This window comes from Panthera uncia, chromosome D1 (assembly GCF_023721935.1).
Source record: "Panthera uncia isolate 11264 chromosome D1, Puncia_PCG_1.0, whole genome shotgun sequence".
NCBI lineage: Eukaryota > Metazoa > Chordata > Mammalia > Carnivora > Felidae > Panthera > Panthera uncia.
In genome coordinates this window covers 70169643-70194510 of record NC_064808.1, presented here as the reverse complement: position 1 = coordinate 70194510, position 24868 = coordinate 70169643, and positions in this window count along the sequence as shown.

Sequence of the window (24868 nt, the reverse complement as noted above, 5' to 3'; positions counted from 1 at the left end):
ACAGAATGGTATAGTGGATAAGCATGAGAGTTTTAGTCAGGAAACATGGACTTGAATCCACCATATCTTGTGAATTTTGGCAAATTGCTTGATATTTCTGAGCTCCAGTTTCCTAATCTATCAAATGGAGAAAATAGTAATCCCTTCCAGTTTGTTAGGCTAAATTGTAATAATGTATGTAAATTTGTCCATTGTGTGTATGTGAGTGTGTGTTTTGTAAATTTCAACTATGTATCAAGTCTACTCTTATTTCCCCTTTTGCCAGCTCCAAGATGCCTACTTCCTTCTATACCTCGGGAATGCTAATAGGCAAAGGATTTCCTTTCTGCCATGGGATGTAAACATCTAAGTTATCAATAAGTCACTTTGGTCAAAAACACTAAAAATTACCTTTTAATTTGCAATGTGAGAAATCATTGTGATCTTTGTCATATGGACACATGATCAAATAATAAGCAGAAAAAATGCAGAAGTGTATTAGAGAAGTGTATCAAGAGTAACTACTGAAAATGTCATTTACTATTGTGGACTTTGTTGTGATATTTGCCAATCTTTTAATTTTAAAAATTATTTTTCTGCCTTCTCATTGATGAATATTCATATTTCATACCTCATATTGTGTTAATAGTTTGAATTATTTTCAGGCTACACAAATCCTATATCAGTCTCCTTTTGGGAGCAAAAGATTTTCCTTATGGGAGAGATAAAACTCCTTTTTGGTCTAGGGAAAGTTTATTATCTTTTTTAATCTTTTGTGTCCTCATTGGTAAAATTGGAAAATAGTGTCTTATCACTTTGCAGATTTGATGTGTGAATACATGAAAAAATAAATGGATACTTTAAATCATTGAGTACATGCTAATTATAACTTGTGATGAGGCTTGGATTCAGATCTCTGGTTAATTACTTCAGACACTGGCAGAATAGCATGGAAATAAGGGGAATGCATCATCTCATGTTAAAACAATAAAATGTTCTTCAATTTTAAGATGGCTCTTATGGCTCACTTGTTAGGAGACAAGAATCATGATTTTGTAGTGCTAGACTTCTGCTAATTCTTCTATACTCTCTTATAATCATTGGCATAAACTTGAGAGACAGGGCAGGCGTTACAAAGTGTAAGGTCATTAAACAGAGCAAAGTGTGTGGAGGGGTATGGATTCAGTGTCTTCTAACCTAGATCATTAATCTTGACTGTTGGCAAAGAAATTTTGTATATTCAGATGAGATGTGTCATCAAAAGAAACTTACACATGTACTTCCTATGTAGAATTTGTGGCCACAAGTTATTCAAGACTCAATAGCAAAAATTTCACCAATAGTAGGTACATGGTAGACTTAACTCAACAGAAGGGGCAAATACACTGCATATTCCATAAATTATTGACAAAGATTATATTGATTGGTATGTAAAAATATTTATAGTTTATTTATTTATTTTGAGAGAGAGAGGGAGTGTGCTAGAATGGGGGAGGGGCAGAGACAGAGAGGGAGAAAATCCCAAGCAGGCTCCACACTGTCAGTGCAGAGCCTGATGAAGGGCTGAACTCAACAAACCTGGAGACCATGACCTGAATCAAAATCAGGAGTTAGATGCTTAACCAACTGAGCTACCCAGGAGCCCCTGGTGTGTGAAAAATATTTAGATAACTAGTTAAATGTTGCAACTCTCTTAACTTTCCAGCCTCTCAGACATGCAATGTGACTCCATTTGTGATGGAAAACTATTACACGTTGTCTTTATAGAATCTCAGATTTGGAAAGTAAATCCATTTGTTTATTGGACCTCAGAATTACAGCCTACTCTATATAACTGTGCTCCATTGAAGACTAGTACCTGATAAGATATTGATAGGTGCTCCTACCTTGTAAAACAGGCCATCGTGTGGTTTAATGAACAGAATTCAGTTCAGTTATAAATTTCTATATACTAATATTGATACAAAAACCCCTGTATCTTCCAGCCAAGGATCATTGTTTTGTCTTTTGGAATAACTTACTCTCTTTTCCTTTGTCTGAAACTTTCTTATGCTATAGTGGACATCATGATTGTTCCCTTAGCATATATTCTCCCCCATCTTGTGTAGCAACCATGGCCATTGGGTGAAGATGACCATAGGTGGGCCCTGATAGTTCTAAGCCATCACAACTGCCAATCCCCAGTGCCCCATCTTAGTCCAGGTCACTTTCATTTCATTTCTGGTCTCTTGCAATCAGGCGTCTCCTAACTGTGTTTCGCATTTCCCTCTGTCCTTACTGGAATCCACTCTCCAACAGCCCAGATGATCTTTGAAATCACTAATCTTATTATGTTACTTCTCTTTTTCGTTTGTACACAAAATTCTACAATTGCATTACATTCCCCTTTGAATAAAATCTAATATGTTTTCATGACTTTCGAATTTTTTTCTACTTCTCCAGACTTATGTCACAACGTTCCACAATTGGATCATTACTCTCTGGTCATATCAGCTTCCTTTCCTTCTCTCAGACAACTAAGCCTTTTTCTATATCTGGGACTTTGCATTTGTCTTTCTTTTACCTAAAAATCTCTTCCCACAACAGTGTACCAGGCTAATCCATTCCCCTTCTAAGATATCAAATAAGTGTATTTGTTTAAGAATGCCATCACACACTAGTATCACTAAATTACCACTCCAAGGTACTCTATTCAAGGTACATGCAGTTTATTTCCTGCATGTACCATGGCATAAGAAATAATGATCTCATGTACTTATTTATTTTTGTTAAATATTTCCCCCAATGTATGTGAGCTGCATGAGTATAGAGGCTAGTTTTCATTACTGCTTTGAAATAAATATGTGAACAGTGGCTTTATATTGTAACTGCCCAACACATAATTATTCAATAGTGAATACAGGAATTGAGCTTGCATGCAATATGTTATTATTATTCTCAGTCAGCAGCATTAAATAACAAGTATCAATTTTATATGATATAAAGGACAATGGTAATAGGAGAGAGTGCTTTAAATAACATGCCACAAAATATAAAAGAAACTGTTTTTAGTAACATCATCGGAGTAGCGTTTAGTATGACATATTGAGATAATCACCTATTTCATTTGGCTCTTCTGACTACTCTAGCATATAATAATCTTTAGCAGTCAGCATTTAGTAGTTTTGTTGAATGTATAGCTCATTTGACATTACACAAACTGTTGTACGGTTTCAAATCAAACATAGTAAATTAAAATGCTGTCTTATTCATACTTTTTTCATGTTTATAAGAAAATGTGATATATGAATATCTTGCCTCTTATGAACTATTATAACTTTCTAGAGGGTGATGAGATATAGACAGTGCTAATAATTGCTTAGCAAACAGTAATTTCATCAATGCACATTTATGAACTTCTTTGACAAAATAAGTGTTTATAATTTTCTGGGGGATCTGTCTTCACCTCTTTCTGCCATAAGACCTCTTCAAGGAAAAAGGGTTTTCATTTCTGGCTATGTCCCAGAGTCATCATTTCCTTATTTTCTGGTATAGAAACCAAAAAATAAGGAACAGAGGATAACTTAAAGTTCTTCGTGTGACAAACATCTTTTGACTCACACTGGACATTGTGCTAGACTTTGGAGATGCAGCAGGGAACAAACAGATGAGTTCCCTATTGGAATATCCATCATAGCCAGTGGATACAAAAGAAACAAATAAACACATAAATGATGAGATGAACATATTTTTTCATATGTTTTGAAGGTAAATCTGAAATGGTCCCTGTTGTTGAGCTGAGAGATTGGGGGGAGTGGGGGAGGCATAGCCCAGGCTTTAATCAAATAATCTTATACAAGTTGGCTTGTATAACAAAGATTGACCTAGAAGAAAAAGAAAAAAAAAATCTATGTGGACTGAGTTTTTGAGCAGTTTTAAGGGGATCTGGGATTTAGGATGAGAGTTTTTGATTAACTACTGCATTTGTAACCTACATGGAGAACAAGAAGGGGAGCATGTACTTCTGAATTGTGCAGTGTAATAATAAAAAAATATTTTCTTCTTTTTTCTGCAGAAACTGCTATAAAGATATAAGTTTCTTCTCAAATGTCTTTGGTTGCAGTAGTGATGTTCTATTAGGTATGGCACAAAGCCTAAATAGGTTACATTGAGTTATTTCCTGCTTGGCATAGTGGCTGACAGGAAATATCCAATAAATTACTCCGTATTCCCTTGTTTCATTTCCCTGGCTTTGCTATGACTTAAATAACCGTTATTCCTCATATTTAAAAGCTTGCTAAGCCATGTCAGAGAACCTTCCTCCGTTCCTCCCCCTGCCTTCTTGCCTTCTCTTTCTGCCTTATTGACATTCTCCCACCAACTATTCTTGTTCCCTCCTTCCTTTCTTAGAAATACATATATCAAGCTCTTGTAGTGGACTGAGCAACATAAATTCCCAGGAACATTAAAATAGTAACTTGAATTTCTTCATAGACCATACTTTTTAATTTTCCAAGGTCTTCCCTGTTTCTTTTAAACCAACAATGTCCTGGCATTGTCTCAAAGGTGTTGTTACATTTCCTGTAAATTATGTAGTTCGCTATGGTTTCTCATAGCAAAGCTAAATTGGCAAGTCTGTAATTTCCAAAGTCATCATCTTCTCCTTCTTTTTTTAAAAGATGAATGTATTATTGACCCTTTTTCTCCTTGGTTTGATATTTTATGGATGTGTCAATACATCCTGTCTAGAAGATCTCAGGAGCCCTTCCCTCCTCAAAACTAAACATTAAAACACTGTGCTCTCTGTATAAATGTTTATGGGTGGAATGGGGGAATAGAAAAAAGACCAAGTTTAATAAACTCTGACAATACAGTAGGCACTAGACTGAAAATATTACCTATGTATTTAAAATTTTTTCTTTATAGAAACTTCATTTTACAGATGATGAAATTGAGGCATGGGAAGATTAGGCAATATTGAATTATCAGTTTAGGATCAAGTTAGTTTTTAAAAGGAAAGCTAATTTATCCCCCGATCTCTGCTCCAATTTTGAGGAAAAAAGCGTTGCTGCATTAATTATGTTTAAATAAATATATTTATTTAATAGCTTTTTGTCATTCCTCATAAGTAGGTATGAAGAGCCTATTTTATAAATTTAATTGTGTTCAATTCTAAGGGGAAATGAAAAGGTAATATGATACATTTCCTTCTTGAGGTATCCTGATTCATTCTTCTGCCTTTAAAGTAGATCCTGTTAAAAATGTTTCAGTGTGTCTGTGTGTGTATTTATTTCATTGTGGTGACGTCAAGAGATGTAGGCTCCATAAACTCTTCAAGTGCTTCCTTTAAATGTTTAACAGTATGTCAATTAATGAACAAAACACTACATAGGGAGTTGTTATAATGGTGTTTCAACAATAGCTATATCCCTGTGTATGTGGTATTGAGTATACCATCTAAACTTCCTAAGCCTTGTTTTTCATTTTCCTTATCTCTAGAATGGAAACGTTTTGATTGGAAGATACTGAAAGTTTCTTTAAGATTCTGTTAAAGTGTCTGCTGTATCTAATTTCGATCCTACTAGCATCAATTTAGGTCAAAGCTTCATATTAGTTTTTCAGTGGGAAGATAGGATAAATTATTTTTCTTTTAAAATTGCAGCCTTAGGGGAAAAATAATGCATGTAATTTTGAGAACAAGATTCTGGATTTTGGAAGAAAATATATTAATGGACACAAGCTGTAATAAGTTTGGTCAATAAAATATTCCTTTACTTGAGTGAAAGACAGTTTTGTGAGTAGTAAGAAATGATTTAAAGTTTCTAAGAAGGCAATAGTAATTTCTTCACCTGAATCTCTAAAATTTTCTCCCAAGACTTGAAATTAAAGCAAAGCAATACATTATTCTACATTTTCTAGATATAAAATTAGACTTGTTGTATATGTGATGATTTTTAAAAGTATGCAATTTAGAGGAAATCTAAATTATGAGCTGAAATTCCTTGTATAAGCATTTCTCCTTGATATGAGAGAAATCTTAAGTCATTGTGTCAAGTAAATATATAGGATACATCTCAGTCCCAATTCAGCTTGAACTTGGTGTTGTTTTGCTGTAACTATTACCTTTTTTTCCCCCTTTTTTATCCAAAGTTTGGCACCATGAGTTCATTGTCATCAACTTTAAAGCCCTAGACTCTTTAAGATAGCAACTTAAAAACTAGATCAAAATAGATTTAAAACTAAAATTGCTTGATAAGTATGTATAATTTTAAAAGGGATCTGAACATAAAACAAATATTAAAATCAATAAAGAAAAGGAAGAAAAACTTGTAATATGAACAGAAACAAATGAAGCTAGCTGTATTTCTTATTAATAACATAACTACACTGAAGGAAAGGGAAAAAAAAAAGAGCTATCCAGCATTTGAAAACAGTATTTTAGCTACAAAACTGCCTGCTGGATATATGATAATTATAGAGAACTTTGTTAGCAATGTTGTTTTTCTCAATATTTGGGTTAAAATTTCTGAAATATTCTGTGTGTTCTAGGACTGTGTAAATAACTATACTGTGGATAAAGGAATCAGGTTTCTCAGTTTGGAGATAGAAGTGACAAATATAGACAGGAAAGCTAGAATAAATCCTTTGGCACTGAAATGAAGTTGAAGCAATTGGTATGAATTCATGATTTTCAATATATATAGATGGGCACTTAAAATTTAAATGTACGTATACATAGTATATGGTAGTATCTTTTATAGTACATATGTGTGTCTATTTATCTATGTATCTATCTATCTATCTATCTATCTATCTCCTTCCTTTCTGTCATCAAATGTTGTCCCTTGTTAACTTCCATTGATGTTCCTTGCCTGTTCAATTATTACTATGAAGGTTCAAAAAATGGTGATTTTATAATTCCATCATTTCTTCCATATTTATGACTGACTGGCTTTTAACTATAATAAGAAAGGAAATTTTATATAGATTGTGTATGCTACTTCTGTCTCTGGAAAGAGCGTATAAACAGTCACATCCTAGTAGCAATGAGTACACCTGTTGATGCCTTTATCTTATTTTCTATATACCATTCTCCACTAACTGTAACCAGGGCTTCCTGAGAAAAGAACTGGCAAGATTACATAGTATTTATAGATTCAGGCAAGGATCCTCAATATACATTAAAATTAAGGTATACAAGTTTGATGAGAAATAGTTTCTTTATATGATCTCAAAGTGTCTCCCCAAGTAATGACTCTTAATGGAGAAATCTGGCACAAACTAACTTAGTGATCAGAGTTAACATGGCCAATAATGGAACAAACCATATCATGTGCCTTCCAATATTATATATTGAGAAGAACACAATAGCACTTGTGTGGTTGGTACTCCAGTGAAAAGGCATAGTCTGAATATAATCATGAGGAAATATCACAAGAGTCCAAATTAAGGGCCACTCTACAAAACAAGTGGCCTATACTCCTCAAAAATGTTAAGGTTTACCACTCTCGAATTAAACAAAACAAAATAATAAAAACCAGGGCTCTTTAAAGAAATGGTTGAGTCAAGTGCCGGACCAGGGAATATTCAAGATAAGCCTGGAAATTCTTTTACAAACAGTGAAAATATGCAGTGATAAAGATGTATCAAATGGACACAAGAGGCAACCAAAAGAGCTCCCAATAGCCAAAGGCAAAACTTTTAAGCAACAAAATAAATAATATAGCATTAGATAATAACCAAAAGTAAAAGTCAATATTCATGAATTCATGCCAGTATAAATGAATGGTTAAATAAATAAATGCACGGGAGAGTAGACAAATCTCTGTATAGGAGAACTCCAAATAATATATGTAAATACTCTGCCCTCAAGGAGGTGCAATACAGATCTTCCTGGGCTTATGGTAAGGTTATGCCCTGATAAACCCTTTGTAAATTGAAAATATCCTAAGATGAAAATGTATTTAATACGTTTAACCTACCAAACATGATAGGTTAACCTAACCTACCTTAACCATGCTCTGAACACTTACATTAGCCTGCAGTTGGACAAAATCATCTCTAATAATTTTATAATACAGTGTTAAATATTTTATGTAATTTATTGAATATTGTACTGAAAGTGGAAAATAGAATGGTTGTGCAGGTACAGAATTGTTGTTAGCATATGAGTTGTGGTCATACTCTTGTTGTTAGCATACTCTTGTGGTCATGTAGCTGACTGGGAGATGTGTCTCACTGCCACCACCCAGCATCACAAGAAAGGATTACATCACATATCGCTAGCCCAAAATTCAAAGTACTGGATGCAGACTCTTTAGCATATTCACCTGTGCTACTGAATGTGTATCTTTTAGCACCATTGTAAGGTGAACCATTGTTAAGTCATAAGTCAGGGACCATCTGTATAACTTTCTTCTTAAGTATGGGTTATGCCCAGGAATTCTTTCCAAAAAAAAAAAAAACGTATAAAAACTGTGTGCGTGTGTGAATATGTGTGAGTGTACATGGGAGTCACTTTATAGTTTTATACTCTTATAGTGGAGAGATCTTACAAACAGTATCTTAGCCAGTGATCAAGGTTAATATCACCAGTGATTATTCATGTTGTTATGTAATATGTACTCCCAATATTATGTAATGTAGCTTTGCCTTTGGTTCTCCTCTAAAATACCCACAGCATCAGTGTAGTTAGACAAAAACATTAGAAAGACTCAACCTGAAGGACTCTGCAAAATATCTGACCATTATCTTCAAAATGATCAGGGCCATCAAAAATACAATAAGCCTGAGAAACTGTTATAATTTAGAGAAGTCTAAGGAGAAATGATAGCTAATTGTAATGTTTTATCCTGGAAGATATCCTGGGGTAGGAAAGGGACATTAGGTAAAACCTAATGAAATCTTAAAGTGTATGGACATCTAGTTGATAATAATGTGTCAATATGCACTAATACATCAAGTCTATCACACTTATGTGAGATCTCAATAAGGAAAAGTGGGTACAGGACATAGGAGAACTCTCAATCCTATCTTCGTAACTACCGTAAATCTGTAATTATACTGAAATGACATTTATTTTTAAAAAAAAATACTTTCAAAAATTTAGATTTAGATTAAAAGAATAAAGAGATGTGGCACCTGCGTGGCTGACTTCAGCTCGGGTCATGATCTTGCGGTTTGTGGGTTTAAGCTCTGTGTTGGGCTCTGTGCTGACGGCTCAGAGCCTGGAGCCTGCTTCAGATTTTGTGTCTCCCTCTCTCTCTCTGCCCCTCCCCCACTCACACTCTGTCTCTGTCTCTCTCTCTCAAAAATAAATAAACATTAAAAAAAAGAATAAAGAGACATGCAATGCACAATTCTGGATCCAACTCTCTAGCAGAGTTTTTTTTTTTTTCCTTTTGCAATAAATGACATGTTTAGGATAATTGGAAATTTGAATAACTTACATAAAACAAGTGATTTCTCTGGGATTACTTTAGGGTTTGAGGCTCTAAACTCAAATCCAGGAACAGGTTTCATGTGGCAGCCCTCACTTCCACTGAAATCAATGAAAACAAAACACAAGTAGCCCTAATTTGCTTTGTAAATCACCACTTCTAGATAAATTCTTGATTGTCTTAGTAATAAGCAAGTAACTTACTTGCCAGTTCATCACTATAGCTCAGATTCCAGAGAACACTTATTAACTTCATTGAATTGCTGGAGAACTTCCCAAACTGAGAGTACCCTTCTTTTTATGAAGCTGTCTTGTGTCCATAGGATTTTCCTGAGGGACAATGGTGCTGACAGGAGCCTCTGTCATAATGCAGCAGCTCTCCCCCACCTGATTCAGCACTGGAGATGTGGAAATGGGTGAGAAATAGAATTTAACATAGATGGTTTGATTGAAAAAGAAAATGTTGTTGTTGTTTCTGAAGGCTGTTTCCACAGAACCATGATGTGTAGACATCAGAAAATAGCAACAAGCAACTTTCATGATGTACTGGCAAGAAAAAAAAAAGGAGAAAAAAATAAAGATTACATGCCACATGCCCCCCCCCCCCCACACACACATTGGCTAACTCAGAAATAGGCTCACTTTAAAAATATATTCAGAAATCTAGGCTGTATTTGAAATCAGTTCACTGAATATAATTCCTGCCTCTGTATTGTTCTCTACCAGTATAACACTTAGAACTAAATATGAAAGGGCAATCATACTATAGCAAACTAAATGGAAAAGAATAGGTTTTCTAAGGAGAAGTAGATTAAACATGTTAGTTTCTTGCATCATGAGTATTCAGAACTGTTTGAAATGTTGGGTAATACTACCCACTAAATACATTTCTCAAAATAAAAGAGTTCTTTTATTTCATTTTTAATCTTTATAATTGCTACTTGAAGGGTTGCCCAAAGCAATGCAAGAGTATTGCTCTGATGGAATAAATGCATGTAATTATTCCAGAACCTCACCCAGAGAGATATATAATTATGTGCCTGAACAAAGAGCCCTTGAAGGTATCAGTTTCTGATGGGAACAAAAGGAGAGCCAACCTCCAGGTAAGCACCAGACTGGACTCACCTCTGAATCCAATGCTTTTTCTTCCTCCACCTAGCAGTGTACTTCCCACAGGCTCTCTCAGGCTACCATCACTGAGGAGATCTGGTCTTTTTAATCTTCTGATATTCTTTTTCATCATAATACTCCCTTCTCAGAGGACTCAATGAGGAAAGATGGGTTATGTTGTAACAGGAAAAAAATTAAGAAATGTATGTGTTTTATGTTTATAGGAGATTGAAACTGCAAAGTGGGAAATTTGTGACAAGTTAGATCAAAATTAAATAAGGTAAACATCCACTCTGGGTGACGTTGGGGAGTTTTTGGAAGCAAATCTTTTGAAGAAGCCCATTCTTGGTTTCCCGTTCCTCCATCACCAAACACAGAACATTTAATCTTACTGTAGCAGCTGGTGAAAAGGAAGTATACCTGTGTAGGGTCACGGTGCTGAGTCTGTAAACGAGCAAATAACAGTACCACGCAGAACACGGTCTAGCTGACCAAAGCCTACTGCAGGCATCTATTAATTTCAAAGTAAACTTTGGATAAAATGAAAAAACAACAACAAACAACTAAAGACAAATAGAGAATATAGAGTGGTTAATAGTGACAGTTCTGACCAAGAAAAGAAGGAGTCAGCTGATTGTAGCCTATATTCAAATAGTGATTAATAAGAAGAATATGAGAATATATAAGGCGATCCAAACTAAGTTGAAACTATTCACTTAACAACACAGATTGTATGTATATTGAAACCCTTTTGTGTTTTGTTTTATATACTGCTCCTCACCTTATGTAATTCAGGATACTAAATGTGATAGACAACTGTAGATTGGCTCTTGTCACATGTACTACCCTTCCTTTCTAATTGTAAAGATCAAAATAACAAACATTAATAAAAGAAGAAAAAAAAACCACTTTGTTCCCAGACTTTCAGGGCTATGATTCTGGATGTGAATCAGATTTACTAATTAGATGTACTGATGAAATTTAAAAGGCAAGTAGGAAGGCAAGGTGAAAGCCAATTTCTAGTTGGTGTCTCTACTGGCAAACAGGATTATAGATGCAGAAGTCTAGAGCCAGTTGAAGCATCTAGACTCAGTTTTCCATGTTTTCATTGCTAGCTTTATGGGTTTAAAAGGCAGTGGTGCAGGATGCAGCAAAAGCCACTGTAGTGGCTGATCTCTGGATGATGGTTCCAGCAAAGTTCCCTTGAACATAATAGGGCAAAGATGGGCCTTGACTCCTTTATTCCATCAGGACACCCAGTGATTTGGCAGACCCAAGATCCCCTTCCTTCTTGTAATACCTTGGACAGTATTAAGTCCTGACTAATTACTAGATTGCACCATATATATATATATATATATATATATATATATATATATATATATATATTCCCCCAAATAGGATTCCATGTAGTATTTTCTTTGCATAATTAAGTTCAGTAATTCTTACAAAAGTCTCTCTGTTGCCTTCATAAAGACCTGAGTTTAAGAATATCTTCCAACTATTGAAATTTATAAATACCCCTTTGGTAGGCTCTTAACTGATTATTGCTGTGGGATGTAGAGTGGGGAAATATACATAAATTTCTCTTGTACAATTCTGTGTTAATCATACTTAAATGTTGTTAGATGAGCTCTCTGTTACAAAACCCTCTTGGAAGATACATCCACTGCCAGATTTCCAGGCTTTGTAAACAGAACTAAAACAGAGAATCACCTCCTGAGTGTCAAAACAATATGAACATGGATTCATACATTAATTGACCCATGCTAACTAGGGTCATTATTAGTACATTTAGTGTCTTTATGTGAACAAGAAAAGGGGACACTCCCAAGACAAAACAGATTTGAAATAGATGTACTCAGGATATGGAAATAAGAAAAGAACATGCCTCTTCCTCCTGGTTGATAAAACTCATACCAGGGATTTCAGCTGCAGTTCTCCATCTTGAAGAAATGTCCTTTTACAGCTCATGACATATGTAGCTATTCATTATAGCTCATTTCAGATGCCAGCAACACTGCCCAGAATACAGTAGATGCTTAAAATGCTGACTATTCAATTTGCCTTCTAAGAATCCAAAAAAATGAAGTAAGGCAAAAAGTAGGGAGGATGTGCCTCATCCCCGTAACCTGTGCACATAGCTTGAGGTATGATGTATATTTAGGCAATGCTTGATATTTTCCTTAAAATAGTCATGTTGCTTTCAGAGTGTCTCTGGAAAGACCTACCTCCTTGAATAATGAGTCCCATGGGAAGAACAAGTAATACTGTACTCTTTCTGGTTCTCATTTCTTTTGTGTTTTCTTCAGATGCAAAAGTGAGTAACCAGAACTGTGAAAGAAAAGTCAGAGCACCCTTCCTTTGAGAAGGTCATGTACAGGGGCACACCTGACCTTGATGTGCTTCAATGAGGATTAAACATGTGGAATTTCATTTTTGTTTCCATAATGTACACTCCCCATGTGTGCATGTGTATGTATGTCTGTGATAACAGATTCAATATTTGTAGAATGCAAAGGGACATTTTTTTTTCACAGCAATATGTGTAAATCTTCTAGAATAAATCTACAATCTCTCCTGATCCATTTAGCACAACTAATTCGCATGCTAATGTCAGATGCCATTCCACTATCTTATGGTTTGCATAGTGTTGTCAAGATGTGTGAGATCAAGGGCCCCTGGGTAGCTCAGTCAGTTAAGCCACCGACTTTGGCTCAGGTCATGATCTCACAGTTCATGGGTTCAAGCCCTGTGTTGGGTTCTGTGCTGTCAGCTCAGAGCCTGGAGCCTTCTTCAGATTCTGTGTCTCCCTGATTCTCTGCCCCTCCCCTGCTTGTTCTCTCTCTCTCTCTCTCTCTCTCTCTCTCTCTCTGTAAAATAAACATTAAAAAACCTTTAAAAAATAAATACTGTTAAAGTTATAATTTTGAGAGTCTGATTTTTTTCTGCCTTTATTTGAAGAGTGTTGATGTTGGGGTAATTTTTTATTTGTACATTAGCTTGAATGCTTTTGTGCCTTGTTTTTAGTTGGTTTGGTCAGGTGTACAATAACCTTTTTTCTAGGACAATTTTATCCCTAATACTAAGGTCTTACCATTTAAGATCTCTGTCAGATGTTTTTTTGATATGCAATAAGCTCTGTCCATTCTGATTGGTTAGACTTGAACAATTCCCAGACCTTTGTATGCTCTTTGAATTGTTCGCTACCTCTGTCTGGTAGTTCTCTTATCAGTAAAGCTCCAGGTGCTTTACTCTTTTTTTTTTTAAGTTTATTTTTATTATTTTGATAGAGATACAGAGAGAAAGCATGGGAGGGGCAAAGAGAGAAAGAGACAGAATACCAAACAGGCTCCAGCACAGAGCCCGACACGGAGCTCAAACTCATGAACCGTGAGATGATGACCTGAGCGGAAATCAAGAGTCGGAAGCTTAACCGACTGAGCCACCAGGCGCCCCACCGGGTACTTTACATAGCACTGTTTAGTGTTTGACCGATTCCTGTTGTCCCTTATGCAGATTGTCCATGCTCTTCCTCTGTATAATCCCTCCAGCCCTTTTAACCTCACCAAACTGCAACTTAGGTCTTGGTAATTCAGCAAACTCGCTGTGTTTTTTGTGTGTTACTCCTCCCTGTACTACACTCAGGAAAGTGAATTATGGCATAAAACCAGAGCCTTTGTAGAGTCCATTTTATTTTTCCTCTTCTCTGAGGAATCAGACTCCTGTGATAACTGTTGAACAATGCCTATAAACAATTTCCCCCCATATATTTTGTCCAGTTTTCTATTTTCTTACAGCAGAATGGCAAACCAGTATCAACAACACATCTTTAACGTCCCACCCTTTGATAAAGCACTGTAACCTCAGCCATGTGTTATGTTCAATATAGTGTTTTAATTTTTAAGTAAAGCTGCATTGCACCCAGTGGGCATTTAATATTTATTATTGATTAAGCAGCTGGTTTCACTTCCATTTTCTACTGTAAGACATTCGTCCATTCAGGGAATGGACAGTTTAGTCTCCAGAGATTTCGATTTCAAGCAGACATAATTGTTAGATTGCAATGTTAAATGTAGTTTTTCTCCGAAATGTCCAAAAGTAATTGCCCAAGACATATTCTCCATCTCCCAGGACTTACCAGACTCTAAGTCAAGACAAATCTATATTAAATTTTAATTTACAAATCTTAATAACTTTATGCCCCTATCCCTCATTTAAGAAACCTTGTCCTTTGAAGATTTACCTTCGTCCAGGTGCTTCTGGGAATCATCAAAGGGTATTTTAAATTGGTCCTCCATTTGTTTCTGCTGATTGTTCATCTTTAGCTTTATGAAATTCAGTTTCTACATTGGGAGAGATTTCTGCGGATTTACTTCTGAGAAAAAATGTGTATCTACTGTTTTATTTCCAGATAGAGATGGGAGCTGAGTAGCCATTAACTCACACTTTTGGTTGCTTGGGACACAAAGGAGTGAGAGCTCTTTCCTTTGAGAGGAGTTGGCATTGCTTCTGTCCAGCTTTGGGTAGTACTTCTGCCTTAGAATACTTCAACATAGAACTTTGTTCTTGTTACTCTCCCTCCTTGTTCCCAAAGGGCCAGTACTCCCATCTAGCCTCCTTTTGGAGTATGATCTTTTAGATGATCTAATGCTTGGTCAAGTGTAGTTCGATGTTCTCATGGCTTCTACTTTTGACTTTCATGATTTGTGACAGGAGCATTCGTTTGTCTCTGTGTGTTACGCTTAGGTAGCAGGAGTCCTACAGGAGAGCTATTCAATCTGAACCTGGTACAAAATTTAGACAGGTGTCTTTTTCAGTTTCTGTTTTGTTAGCTTTTTCTTCCCTTTATATGCTTCCTGTATATAGTACACCGAATGGTAGGTTTGGCTGGATTCTGAGATCACCCACTTTGCTGTAAATAGCAAAAATATATTTGCTGTAAACAGCAAATCATACAAATATGATTTTTCTCAGGCTTTTTTTTTTACTCTCAGCATTTTACCCATGCATATAATCTGACCTTTGTAGAGCTTCTGTTACCTAATATGTTGGTATGTGTGTGAATCTTGGGTGTTAAAAAAGTTGAAACCCTTCCCTGGAACGAGCCTGAAGGGATTCCTTAGCTCTCTACCTCCATCCCTGTGTCTCAACATTTTTCTAACTCTGCACATAGGTTTTATCAGTCTTTATTCCAACCTAATAAGAATCTATTATGTAAGTATAATGGTCAATTCCTAGGTATTGGAAAATCTTTTCATAGCTGGTTTAAAATTCAAACTTAAGTTGTCTCTGGGTATTATATAGCTGTGCCTTTTACTAGGGAACAACATGTGTAAATGTAGCCTTAATTTATTGATACATGATTCTTTGAATACTAATGAGTATCAAGATGGCTTTAGAAAGCCATATCCCACTTTGTGTCAATAATAAAAAAGCTGTTGTAATTTTGATTCATGTGTTCATAACAATGGACACCAATGATTATACCTGGCTTTCCACCACTAATAATCAGCAACAGATTGTACAAGATGTACAGCTGCTGGGCTGTTGGGCTGGATTCCTCCCACGCACCACAGTTCTTTTTATCGTGCTCTCCAACTCAGTGGCCCTTTTCCCAAGCAATTACATAAGTACTCGTCAATGTTTCTTGGCAAATCTTATATTTCCTTTTTATTGCAGGCATGATTTTTTTCCCCTTGAGATTGATGGAAATATGTTAACTGTTTGTGTTTAAGACATGAAACTTTTTCATAACCAATTCATTATCTTGATCTACTTCCTTTCCAGTTCTATTTTGTAAAACATTTCTAAGCACAGACGGGTGACCACCTGTCAACACATATCACAAAAAATGTTAAATGCTCTTACAAGATCATCTCAAATCTTAGATTGAAGGATGGTATGAAAGCAGTAATTGCCTTTTTTCTTGGGTAAAAGTAAAGACCTGTTTTCCAATTTGAAATGATTTAGAAATTGATCTCATATTGCCAAGAATTTTACACACAATGTTATCACATCAAATGTGAAACAGTCCAGTTCTTTAAACGGAATTATGGCATAAAATTTGGAACTATTTCTAGTTGCTCTCAAAATTTTTTTTTATACTGAATATTCTGAAATCTTCTCATGAATATTCCTGAAATCCATGTCAATATACATGCGACCATGTAATAGATGGCCTTTTAGGAATATACATACATTATTTAATCATAAACAAATATGTGTGATAGTAAGTGTAGGATTAGTCTAAATGGTATTATAGACACCTTTCCAAGAAAATACGTGAGTGATTTTAAAATGACAAAAAAAAGTATATTGGGTGTTCTGTCTAGCACATTCTTCCAGATTATCTCCACTTTTCATTGTCTTATGCTATTTTACAACTCTATAAGACAGAAAACTGGTAATATTGCAACGGATTTTTACTTACAAAAATGCAGATTATCCAGTGAAAGCAGTTGATTATTGCTCTGTGGATATTGACCAATTTTGCATTTATTAAGTAAATTATTTTCAGTATTCCTGATTGCCTGCATGTGTGTCTGCTGTTTGGATTCCCCTGTAATCTAGTGGTGACATAGTTTTGGTTCCCTCATTGTTTTATAAACTTAAATATAATTTATGGTAATTGTACATTTATTTAATGGTAGTTTTACTTTTAAAAAATATTCTTTACAGATTCTAGTATAAATTTTTATTTTACAGAAGTTTGGTTATCAGTTTTTTGGTTGAAGGATTTCAGAATTTTTGTGTCAACTTATCTGTCATTTGTGCTGACATCACTTTATCTGGGCTTATGTTTTGTCATAATGTTCCTTGCAATGCAAGATTGGAAGCTAGAAATGCCAGTAGAATATTTGCTTGCCATTTTTACTCAAATAGCAAATAATAACTGTGAATTATCCATAAGTAGAATAGTATACTAACTGTGGTATATCATTTTTCCTTGTCTTCATTTTTAAAAAAAAATTAAACCAACAATTATACAGATACTCTTAGGACTGAAAAAGCTGACATAGCCAACCATGTAGGAAAATGGACTTGGAATTCACTCAAGTCTATGCTGACTCAGCTTTAGAAACTACTACTCAGAAATATATTTACATTTGGTTTAAATTAAAATGTGAAAACACTTAATTGCCTGTAATCAATAAAAACCACTAAACTCTGAGGATACAAATATAAGTAAGTGATGGTGCCTGCACACAGGAAGCATGAAGCCCAGAACTAAAAGCTGATGATAAAGATATTCTTCTTGAGTTTAGTGTTGGATAGAAACTGAAGATCTGATCTAATGCTATTATCTAATGTATAGTTAACATTAGATGAATTATAACTGTGAAATCGTTTATATTGGAAGATACCTAGTTATTAGTACATACTAGTGACTAATGACTGCAAATGTAGTTATATTTACCATATATTTGAAAATAGATTTTATACTAAGTGCTCAGAATATGTGATTTATTCTATTTAACTAATGTAACAATAATTTATTCAACATTTACCAGGTTACATACATTGTGTTAGATAGTAAGTTTACAAAGATTAATATGGCATAGATTCTCCCCTTACTTGAGCAAATATAAATGTCATTGGATAAGGAGAAAAAAAGAAACGTCAATAATTAAGTATATGGAAATTCTGTAGGCATTACAATAGAATTATGAACAAACAATTAAAATAGCAAAGATAGAGCGATTGTTTATAAAATTTCCACCAAGAAGGAAAATTTTGAACTGTGGCTTATGGAGGAATCAGTTTTACTTGGTTGGAGAAAAGAGTGATGAGCATTCCAAGAAAGAATGCTTAGTGTCCATGGATGCATGGACAAATAAATAATGTCCAGGCATGCAGTAAAACATGGCAAAGGAGGTATTGATGAGTCCACAGATAGTTGAGGGATGGAAAGCAAAGTGGAAGGGGCCAAAAGTGTAACACATCTGGGAAATTAAATTGGTGTCTAATTTTGAAGAATTTTATATCTTGTTATGAGAACTCACTATAGATCTTCTGTATGGAATTACATATGAAGTAACAGCATTCATTGTGGATTTTATATGTTAACTATAGATGGAATGGGTAGGATCTAATGGAGGTGGAGATTAAAAGGCAGACTTCGCAGTTAAGAGCTCTGATAGTTATTTAATTAATTAATTTTTTTAATGTTTATTTTTGAGAGAGAGAGAGAGAGGGAGACAGAGGATCTGAAATGGGCTCTGTGCTGACAGCAGAAAGTCTGATGTGTGACTGGAACTCACAAACCTGACCTGAACTGAAATCGGATGCTTAACCAACTGCACCACCCAGGTGCCCCTCTTGATAATTGTTTTAAAGTTCGTCCTTTCTTTCTTTCTTTCTTTCTTTCTTTCTTTCTGTCTTTCTTTCTGTCTTTCTTTCTGTCTTTCTCTTTCTTTCTTTCTTTCTTTTCTTTCGAGTACATGCATGTGCATGTGTGGCAGGGAGGGACAGAAGGAGAGGGAGGGAGAGACAGAATTCCAAGCAGTTTCCAAGCTATTCAGTGCGGAGCCAGATGAGGTTCAAACTCACTAACTGTGATATCATGACCTGAGCCTAAATCAATAATCAAACGCTTAACCACCTGAACCACCCAGGTGCCCCTCTGATAATTTTTAATGTGCACATTTATTCTGTCTTTTATTGAGGTATCAATTCATAATTGTATGTTGTTTTAAATAAGACTTTCTATGCATGATATTAAAATAGGTAGCATGTCTTTAGAAATCTTTGAGAGACCAGTAACTGAGACTTACCCCTTCTTCATGACCAGCTACCTTCCTTAGCAGCTCCATACAGACTTGTGCTTTATAGTCATTCTATCTTGAAGTATATTCTTAGTGAAAAAAGTATATAAGTAATTTACTCTAAGTGTAAGTTCACACAAATTCTTTATCTTTCCCATGGCATTTTGCATTTGAAATCTAACCACTGAGTCTAGAGCTAATATTTCATCTTGTGGCATCCATGATATCCATAAACAGGTTGCTTCTTTTCCTCTGGCATTTGCTGCTGCATGGCTGTTATTGATTAATTACTCTACCATCGCTATGAGAAGTGTCTCTATTACAAGGCAAGTTTGATATCAAGAGATGGTTGGTTATTTTTTGTCATTTCAACATTATAGATTTCCTGAATTCAAAATTTCATAATAGTATATAAACTTTCATAACTATAGTTTGTTCAATGCATTTGTGAGAAGCAGATTGTATATGTAAACATTGCATGGTTTCAGTGATATTTTAGATTTTACTTTAAAAAATTATTTCCAATTTTGATCGTTGCCTGCATGTAGAAATATTACTGATTTTTATTATTGATCTTGTATCCTGCATTCTTACTAAATTCACTTTTTAGTTCCATTAACTTTAATTCTTATAGACTTTTTGGGAAAATCCATGTAGATAATCAGATAATTTGATTTCTTCCTTCACAATATATATGACATTTATTTATTTTTATTCTTTTTTCTCTGACTGGCTAGGACATCTAGTATGATGCTAAATAGGACTGATAGGGTGTACATCCTTTCCTTGTTCCCAATCTTAAGAGGAGAGCAACCAATTTTTAAACCATTAAATATGATATTCACAATAGTTTTTGTAGATGTTTTATTAGGATTAGTAAGTTCCTTTCTATTTCTAGTTTGCTTTGAGTTTTTATCATGAATAGTTGTTGAATTTCATCAATAACTTTTTTGCATATTTTAAATATTTTTTAATGTTTATTTGTTTTTGAGAGAGAGAAAGACACAGAGTTTGAGCAGGGGAGGGGCAGAGAGAGATAGACACAGAATCTGTACCAGGCTCCATCCAGGCTCTGAGCTGTCAGCATGGAGCCTGATGCAGGGCCCAAGCTCATGACCTGAGCTGAAGTTGGACACTTAACCGACTGACCACCTAGGCGGCCCCTTTTCTTCATATTTTAGATTTTCAATTGGTTTTTCCTCTTTAGTCTGTTGATAAGGTAAATTGTACTTACTGATTTTCAATTTTTAACCAAACATACATTCCTTTAATAACTGCCCTTTACCTACTTGGCTATGCAGAGTGCTATTCTTTTCATTTTTGTGGGATTGGATTTGCAAATATTGTAATGAGGACTTTTGTGTCCATAACAATGAATGACATTGATCTGTAATATCTTCTGTAATATCTGTTATATAATTACCTTTAATATTAAGATAATGACAGCATTGAACAATAAGTTCAAAAATGTTCCCTTATTTAATTTTACTTGTAGTTGGTATTATATTGTCCTTAATTGTTTAGTAGAATTTGGCAGAAGCCCCATTGGGGTTCTTTTTTTCTTTATTGGACAATATGAAGATGACACCTACTTTAGTAGATATATAACTGTCCAAGTTATAAATGTCTTCTTGAATGAGCATTGGAATTTTGTGTTTCAGGAAGTTGTCCAGATGAATTCGTGGGCATAAAGTTGTTCATAATGTTTTCATATTATACTTTAATGTCAATGGAATCTTTAGTGATATGTACTCCATCCTAATATTGGATATTTGTATCTGTTCTTTTTTTTTTTCTTGTTCACTATAACCAGATTTATTAATTTGCTGATTTAAAAAAAAAGGTTTTGCTTCAATGATTTATCATTTCTACTTTCTATTATTTTCTTCTTTCTGCTTGCTTTTAATTTAATTTTACCTGATTTTTCTAGTATTTCAAGTTGAAAGTTTAGGTACCTTATCTGAGACATTTAATCTTTTCTAGCATAAGCATGCAGTGCTATAGACTTCACTATAAGCAATGCTTTAGACAAATCCCACAAATTCTGATATATTGTATTTTTATTTCCATTTAACTCAAAATATTTCCTAATGTATCTTTTTATTTGACCATGGGTCATTTATAGCATGTTTCTTTTAAATTCCCAAATATTTCGAGATTTCTTAGATATATTCCTGTTACTGAGATTTAGTTAATTCCATTGTGGTCCCAGACATATTTCATAAGATTTCAGTTCTTTTAAAAGTAGTGAAATTTGTTTATGGCCCAAATGTGATGTATCTTGATGAGTTTACCATGTACCCTTGAAAACAATGTGTATTCTACTTTTCTTGGTTTCTATAAATGTCTGTTTAGTCAACTTATTTCATAGTGCTGTTCAGATCTTCTATGTAGTGATTTCTGTCTACTTGTTCAGCTGATTCCTAAGAAGATTCAGATCTCCAACTATAATTGTGGATTGGTCTATGCTTTCTTTCATTTATATCAGATTTTTATTGTATGTATTTGTAAACAAGTATTCCATTGTTGGTTGCATGCATTCTACATTCTTTTTTAGTTTTTCAAGTATTACAGTGATTTAGTGGTTTTAAAACATTTTTGTGAAAATATTCTACAACTTTTACATGAGTCTGTTATTTTCACTGAAATCTCACTGTGCTCTTAATTATATATTTTAACTATACTTAAGTATAAGTATAGTATACCAAACTACCTAATTTGCTTAGTTTCTAATTTTTTAATTTTATTTATTTTGAGAGAGAGAGACAGAGAGACAGAGATCACACGTGGGAGAGGAGCAGAGAGAGAAGGAGAAAGAATGAATCCCAAGCAGGCTCTGCACTGTCAGCACAGAGCACAATGTGGGGCTTGATCTCACAAACTGTGAGATCATGACCTGAGCCAAAACCGGGAGTCAGATGCTTAATTGGCTGAGCTACCTAGGCATCCCTCTACATACTTTTTTGAGTATGGTGGACATACAATGTTACAATGTTACATTATTCTCAGATGTACGACTTAGTGATTTGACAAGTTTATACATTATGCTATGATCACCACAAATAGAGCTACCATCTGTACCATTATATCACTATTACAATATCATTAACTGTATTCTTTATACTGTGATTTTTATTTCCATGATTTACTTATTCTATAATGGGAGGCCTCTATTGCCCTCTCCCCTTCACCTATTTTTCCCAATCCCCACAACCTCCCCCTTTGGCAACCATCAATTTATTCCCCATATTTATAGTTCTGATTCTGCTTTTTGTTTGTTTATTCATTATTTTATTCCATTTATGAGTGAGATCATATGGTATTTGTCTTTTTCCGCCTGACTTATTTCACTTAGCATAATTCCCTCTAGGTCCGTCCATTTTGTCTCAAATGGCACAAACTCATTCTTTTTTACAGTTGTGTGATATTCCTTTGTGTATATATACACCACATTTTCTTATCTATTTATCTATTAGTGGACAGGTTGCTTCCATATTTTAGCTATTGTACATGATGCTGCAATAAACATAAGGGTGCATATATCTTTCCAAGTTGGTGTTTTCATTTTCCCTGAGTAAATACCCAGTAGTGGAATCACTGGATCATATGGTGTTTCTATCGTAAATTTTCTGAGGAATCACCACACTGTTTTAGACAGTGGCTGTATCATTTTATATTTCTGCTAACAGTGCACAAAAGTTCCCTTTTTCTCTACACCCTTGCCAACCCTTGTTTCTTGTCTTTTTGATTTTAGCCATTCTCACAGGTGCGAGGTGATATCTCATTGTGGTTTTGCTTTGTGTTTCCCTGATGATTAGTGATGTTGAACATCTTTTCCTTGTCTATTGTATGTCTTCTTTGGAAAGAATTGTATGTCTTCTTTAGAAAAGTATCTGTTCAGGTCCTCTGCCCATTTTTTAATTGTATATTTGTTTTTTTGGTGCTGAGTTGAATGGGTTCTTTACATATTTTGGATTCTAATCCTTTATCAGATGTATCATTTGCAAATATCTTCTCCCATCATGTAGGTTGTCTTTTAGTGTTGTTGAAGGTTTCCTTTGCTGTGCAAAAGCTTTTCATTTTGATGTTGTCTCAATAGTTTATTTTTGCTTTTGTTTCTCTTGTCTTAGGAGACATATCTAGAAAAATGGTGCTATGGCTAATGTCAGAGAAATTTCTGCCTGGGCTCCCTTCTAGGACATTTATTGTTTCAGTTCTCACATTTAGGTCTTCAATCCATTTAGAGTTTATTTTTGTACGTGGTGTTATAAAATAGTCCAATTTCATTCTTTTACATGTAGCTATCCAGTTTTCCCAGCACTATTTATTGAAAAGACTGTCTTTTTCCTCATTGTCTATTGTTGCCTCCTTTGTAAGAGATACTAACCATAAAATCGAGGGTTTATTTTTTGGGTCTCTATCCTGTTCTATTGATCTAGTTTGTGTGTGTGTGTGTGTGTGTGTGTGTGCGCGTGCGTGTGCCAGTACCATGCTGTTTTCATTACTACAGCTTGGTAATATATCTTGAAATCTGGAATTGTGATATCGCCACCTTTTTTCTCTCAGAATTGCTTTGGCTATTCAGTGTCTTCAGTGGATCCATACAGATTATAGTATTATTTGTTCTATTTTTGTGAAAAGTGCTGTTGGTATATTGATAGGGATTGCACTGAATCTGTAGGTTGCTTTGGGTAACATGGAGATTTCAATGACATTAATTCTTCTAATCCATGAGCATGGAATATCTTTCCATTTATTTGTGTCATCTTCAGTTTCGTTCATTAGTGTTTTATAGTTTGCAGAGTACAAGTTTTTTTACCTCTTTGGTAAAGTTTTTGGTATTTTATTTGTTTTGCTGCAAGTGTAAATGATATTAGTTTTTAAAATTTCTCTTTCTGTGACTTTGTTGTTTGTGTATAGAAACAACTGATTTCTGAGTGTTATTTTTGTATTCTTGCACTTTATTGAATTAATTTATCAATTCTAATAGTTTGTTGGTGGAATATTTAGGATTTTGTATGTAGAGTATCATGTCATCTGCAAATAGTGACAGTTTAACTTCTTCTTTACCAATATGGATGCCTCTTACTTGTTTTTTGTCTGATTGCTGTGGCTAGGACTTCCAGTACTAGGTTGAATAAAAGTGGCAAGGGTAGATAAACATTCTTGTGTTGTTCCTGACCTTAGAGTGAAGGCTCTCAATTTTTCACCATTAAGTGTGATGTTAGCTGTGGGTTTTTCATGTATGGTCTTTATTATGTTGAGTTATGTTCCCTCTAGTTCCATTTTGTTGAGACTTTTTATAATGAATGGATTTTGAGTCTTGTCAAATGCTTTTTCTGCTTCTATGGAGATGATCCTGTGGTTTATAATCCTTCATTTTGCTGATGTGGTGTATGACTTTGATTTTTGAATATTGAACCATTCTTGCATTCCTGGTGACCATGGTGAATGATCTAATGTTTTGCTGTATACGGTTTGCTAATATTCTGTTGAGGATTTTTGCAGGCTTTTCTTCTTCAGGGATTTTGGCCTGTAGTTTTTTCTTTCTTTCTTTCTTTCTTTCTTTCTTTCTTTCTTTCTTTCTTTCTTT